At 38.6% G+C, this 6,000-nt stretch overlaps 1 protein-coding gene across 1 annotated transcript in view; it reads left to right on the top strand.

Annotated features, from left to right (window-relative positions):
• The window catches only part of PKP2 (plakophilin 2), a 42,850-nt gene that overhangs the window by 424 nt on the left and 36,426 nt on the right, over positions 1 to 6,000 (top strand). The gene's annotated exons all lie outside the window — the stretch shown is intronic.

Raw genomic sequence — 6,000 nt, 5'->3', positions numbered from 1 at the left:
ACCCAAGCGCGTCAAAAGTTTCTCCCTCCCGACGGCCGGACCGTGGGTGAGCGGCGGGGGCTGCCCGGGGCAAGAGTCGAGCCGAAATTTTCCTCACCCAGCAACCGCTCACTGTGCTTATTTGAATACCTTCGCTTTACCCACTGGCCCTGTTTGCAAAATAAACCGGGAAGAAACGTAGGAAATGTTTTTCCTTGTTTCACCTCGAAAAAAAACACAACCAACCAACCAAAAACAACCAACAACTAAAAGGAGGTTTGCAAAAGTAACTCTAGGAAAGGCCTGAATGGGAAACATGGGACGATATCGCTACCAGACATTATTTACCCTGTTCTTTGACGTGCACGTCACAAACTGACATCAGTCAATCCTTGCTTCCAGGACCTTGTAGCCCAAAGGCCAGATCCGTCAGCCAGGTCCGCACAGTCGTGCCTTTCGGCCCAACCAGGGTCTGGCACCCACGGAGTGACTTTGTCAGGTGCTGAGGGTTAAAAGCAAGCTGCTCGAGGGGTTTAGTCTTAACTATTAATGGCCAAGAGATGTGTTGTTTTCAAAGTAAATTGAAAAAAAGCAGCCCTTACCATGAAAACTTTAATCCTGTTTTTAAATAGGAAGACACGACTGACTTGCAGGCTATATACCCTGTTGCTCGGTTGTCATTAAAGAAGTTGCCACCTTTCATTTGCAAAAAGCTGTGAGCCAAAGGTCTTTAAATTTATAACTATACTTCACTCGTCTATCTTGTCAGGCAGAGGAATGTTTCCTTGTACTTCATCTGGCTTCTATCTAAAACATGCCTCATGGCGAAAAATGCATACAATGCAGACATGGACATACTCTGCTCAGAAAAATCAGGTACACAAATCCATAAACAGGTACACACAGCTGTGCAATGTGCAGCTACACATGTGAGTCCTTAGCTCGGCTGCTCTCATTTAAATAAGATTTCTAAACACTTTTAGAGTAACTTGATTTCTTTTTCTCTCAACAAAGAGCCTGGGAAAAGCTTTTTAAGAATAGTTAATAAATTATATGGCGTCATGAACGTGAGACCATGTCTCTCAACCATGCATAAAACACTATTAAGACAAAGTTCCCCTCCTCCTAACTCAACTTATCTGGAATATGTTAACAGACCTGATGGATTTGGGGATAGTTGTCTTGGTTTGCTTTGTTTTTCTAAAGGTCAAGTATTTGATCCCTTTGCATTTCTGAGATAGCAAAACTTTTAAGCTTCAAGATCAGGAGTGACAAATGACATGTCTGTTACATGTATTGTTCATGCATAAAATGAACTTTTCTTCTTTCAAATGTATTCTTGTGCCCAACCCACCATACGTTTTTTTAGTCCCACTGCAAAGCTCAGAAAAAACAAATGGACCTGGAATGGACCATGTGTTTATACATATATATATGTATAATGTATATGTATATCTATCAATATCTTAAATGTATATAATGTGAATCAAATGCCTATCATGCATTTAACATATTGACATTCTTGAAAAATATACATATATATGCATGTGTATCCCAGTGTGCTTCCTATATAGACTTGCTCAAAATTTGACTATGCTTTGAGAACATTTGGATTCTTATATGTGGGGTACTTTTTAAAAATGTGCAGTCTTTTACATGCAAAAAACTCACTTTCTCTGAATTATAACAGTTTTCTAGATACATTTACTAAGGGTCCCATATTGTTTGCAGTTGCAGCGAAGATGATACAAAGATTTAGAAGGAGCAGGAGCAGGCCTCTCTAAGATAACTGTCCTATCTGTAGGAGTATTTCAGACTCTGTTCAGCAAGGTACTTAGCACATACCTAACCAGAGTATTCATATACATGCCTAAAATTAGCCAAGTCCATAACCACTGGGTATGAAAAATCAGTAAAGGTCCTGCCTAGTATCGTCTGTGCACACCTATTTTCCACTGACTGTACTTGAAGCTTTGAAGCTGCAAGAAGTACTCTGTCAGGCAGCATAATTTCTCCTTAGAGTTTCAAATTAAAGGTGACTGCTTAGCCTTGAGCATTACCTTTAAATGGAAAAACATCCTTTTGCTTCCTACCCCCATATTGTTTGCTGTTTCATGCCCTTTCCTCACCTTTTGGAGGGTGTATTTCTTCTTTTTTATAATAGAAATTCAGGTTGTTCTCAGATTTGAGGATTCCACTGGCTGCCAAATGATTGAAGTCACATACTGCCGTGACTTTTCAAGATGTAGTCAAACATTGTTAGTAGCTTTTCAAGCAGTAGTTTAACAACAGCTGCAAGTTTTCCAGTTCATCTGATGCTGAACCTTTATAAATTAAAGCTTATGCTGCCCTTAAAAATTATGAACAACTAAAGAAGCTGTATGAAATGTCTGAATTCTTTTTAAGGATGGAAATGGAATGATAGATGGTTCAGCCTTATCAAAGACAAATGTCATTCAGAATCATATACCTTAATAACTGGTGTTTTTCAGCTCACATATGATGCAACACTATTGATTATTTTATGTGCACTTTAGGAGTCTGTTAAACTTTATTCTCTTTATGAGTCCACTTGCTTCTGATCTTGTTCAAGTTGGATTTTGATTGGCTTTTAAATTAACTTGTGGTATTTCTGTTTCTTTAGTATAATCCCTGGACCAAAGTCTACTTTCCTCTACATCCTGTACATCCTTATCAGTTCCATCATAAAAATTGAGAGTGGAATTGAGTACAGTATCATAAAAACCAGTCTGATGAACTGCTGTCTGTGTAGAGATTCCTTCTCTAGCACAGTTTTATAAACACAGTGTGTTTATAGAAAACAGAATTCTAACAACGTGATTTCCAAATCAACAGCATCAGATACAAGACTGTTACAATCAGAGCCTTATTTATTCTTTGTTTCTTCATTTCTAAAATTCTTAGTAGTATTTTTTGTTAAACTTGCTTTTAGGGGTTTGGGGGAGTGTTCTATCCTTAGCCTTCTGTTTTGCAGAATTCTGACTGTGTTAACTGCTTCATAGTGATTTTCTGTTTATATCTTTGTGGGAAAAGGACGTAGAAAAAATTCCTTGTTGGTGACTTCCACTTTTTATTGGTTTCATTAAATTCCTCACCTCTGCTTCCAGAGCCAGAAGAAATCTTTTTCTTAAGTTTGAGTACTTGTGTAAATGTACTGACCAGCACAAAGTAAAAAACGCTAGAAAAACTACTTTGGGACCAGGCATGTGCTGGCAGAGTGATGACGGCACATGATCAAAAAGAAGGCTCTTTGATCTCTAGATGAAGTGATTCAGTGAAGTTTTTGATATGCCATTCTTAAATGTCACCATCTCAGTCCATCATGAGTGGTGGAGTGTAAGAAAGGATTGAAAGATGATAGTCCAGGAACACTTGGGAGTCTCTGTTGGGGATATAATCACCCACCTGCTCTGAGCAAGAGTGGACAGTGGGTACTCAGCAGGTGGGCACTCAGGGTGCATGAAAATATCGTGGTCCTTAATAGACTTCTGTGTACAGGGTACAGCTGCATTGATGCCCGCAGTGGGGGGTTTAAAGCCAAAATTTGGCTTTCATGGCAACCATTCAAATACGAAAGCGTTGGAAAAAACTGACAACTGAGAGTTAACACTGTACATGATTTAAGGGGAATTTGTTACACCTAACTCCTAATGGAGAATGACTGTCTTTGTCATATATCGTATATCTTAGAGATGCCTCTTGTCATTGTTGCTTTTGAAAGCCAAGCGAACAGGTGATTGATCTGTCTGCAGCCACAGGCAGTGATTGCTGGGGAGGACCTTCCAAGGCCTTTGGAGATGTTGGACCTGTCACGTCTCAGGGTACAAAGGGGCCTTGAGAGGAGCCTCTGTGAAGACGGATGGGGGTTTTGCTCAGTCATCGGTACAGTCTCCCTCCTGATAGTGTAATTATTTTTTCAGGACTCAAAATTTTGTCACAACTGTTGCAAAATCAGGTGATTTTTATACAGCTTTTATTTTAGGCATGGAGAAGAGCGAAGGGGTTTAGTTTTCCTCCTCCACCGACCGCATCCAAAGCGTTCCTGGGCTGCTTTGGTTCATACTGACAGGGGAGAGGGGAGACTCTGATAAACGGTTCCGCTCAATTGCCCACACATGGGTGTCTGCTGCTGTCTGAGATGCCTGAGTTTTCCAAAATATCCTCCTGGGTTGACAGACATGATGCAGGGCCTGTAGGAAACCCATCCTTTTTTTGACTGGCTGCTAGAAATCGAGTATGGTATCCTATGGCCTCTCAAATAGCATTTGTCCCTTACGGATGAGTAACTGAATCGTGTGCATATTTACTCAAGAGAGAGTTTTTGTGAGACTTAAAACACTGAGTCTCACAGTTAGAAAATTTTAATCCTAACAATAAATGAACCCATAATATTTTTTTTTTTAATCATTCATGGCTTTTTTTTTCTTTTTTTTTTTTTTTTAAACCATTGCACTATGTGTATACGGACTGCCTAATGATTTCCGAATATATGCAATACTGAGCAAATCTGAGAGGTGGGAAAGACATATAGGTTTTTGTAGTATGGTGAAAATAAGCTGAAGGAAGCCTCGCTGGCAGAGGCAAGTTTTGATCAGATCACCTATTCTGCATCTCATAACTAACGGAAAAACACAGCATTTCGGTTACCACGTTTTCCTTTAACACACTGGCTTTTGGCAGAAGTAAACAGCATGCAATAAAAAGACATACATTTTATGTCTACCTAATAAATCTACAGGTAAAATGCTAGCAAAATAATTTACTGATATGGTAAGAGCAAGCAAGAGATACTGTAAATGCAAGTGAAATTCCATAAGCTAACATATACTGTGTTTATCTCTGAAAGACATAAAAAAAACGAGGACTACCTGAAGATAAGTGACTTACAATTTCTGATTGACTGTATTTTGCTTTTGCAAAGAGGGACTGTTAGATATGTAGTTTATCCTCAGTTAGTTCATGGACAGCCTTGTTATTTTTAATTTATCCTTATTTTTCTTTTATTTGTTTAGCAAAGGCAGGGAGTTTAGAGTTACCTAAAACATGCACAAATTACTTGCTCAAATGATCTTTATGACCTAAGTAGAAAAATAACTGAGAGTAATTTCTCACTTAGTAAACTGGACAAAAAATACTAACTATAAAGAAACAGAAATGTATGTGTATTTGTATTTAAAGACATATGGAAGTACTTTAATATGCAGCAATGCATAAAGTGAATCTTTAAAAAGCAGGCACAGGTGATAGGCTAAGATGGAGTCTTACTGGCCACCTGAAACAGTACATTGATATGGGAATAGTATCAGACAAATGAGAGATTTATATGAATTTGTAGATTTTGGATGTCGGTGTACGTTGGCAGGATTTTTTTGCAGTATAAAACAACAGTTTGCTCTTACTGCTTTCTCACGTACTTGGATAACCCTTGGGCTATGGTAACCTTGTAATGTCACAAAGGAATTATTACAATCCAAATCATGAGTTTGACCAAGCTGCATCATTCCACTCTCATGACGCAAAGTTACCATGAATGTGTCTTAACAAATCACCTAATACACGTTTAAGTCTGTCTCTCATGGCCAAAATGAAAGAATTGGAAAGTATGATTAAAGCAAAATAACTGCAAAGTATGATTGAATTAGGCCTCAAATTATTGCAGTCTGCTATTATATTGTATATAATATAGTATAACACAATAATATATTATATTATGCACAAATTTGGACTTAACCAGGTAGCTACATGCTAGTGAGAATCATTCATAAATTATTCTTGTTACATGAGTCTCTTGTTTATTTTCATCCTTGTCAAGCCCTTTACTAGCTATGGACGCTAAGGATCAAAGATACAGGTGTACTGAAGTTCCTAGGGATACCCGTGTGCACCTAATGAAGGCCAGAGTCTAACTGCACAAACTGAAAACCTCAGCTCTTTGGCACACGTACACCAGCTGCTTTCAAAGATCCCAACAGGCATTCGCCTGCGTGGTTTTGGCACCTG

This window comes from Haliaeetus leucocephalus, unplaced genomic scaffold, assembly GCF_000737465.1.
Source record: "Haliaeetus leucocephalus isolate CR32 unplaced genomic scaffold, Haliaeetus_leucocephalus-4.0 Scaffold206, whole genome shotgun sequence".
Lineage (NCBI taxonomy): Eukaryota > Metazoa > Chordata > Aves > Accipitriformes > Accipitridae > Haliaeetus > Haliaeetus leucocephalus.
This window is presented reverse-complemented; position numbering and strand designations above follow the sequence as displayed.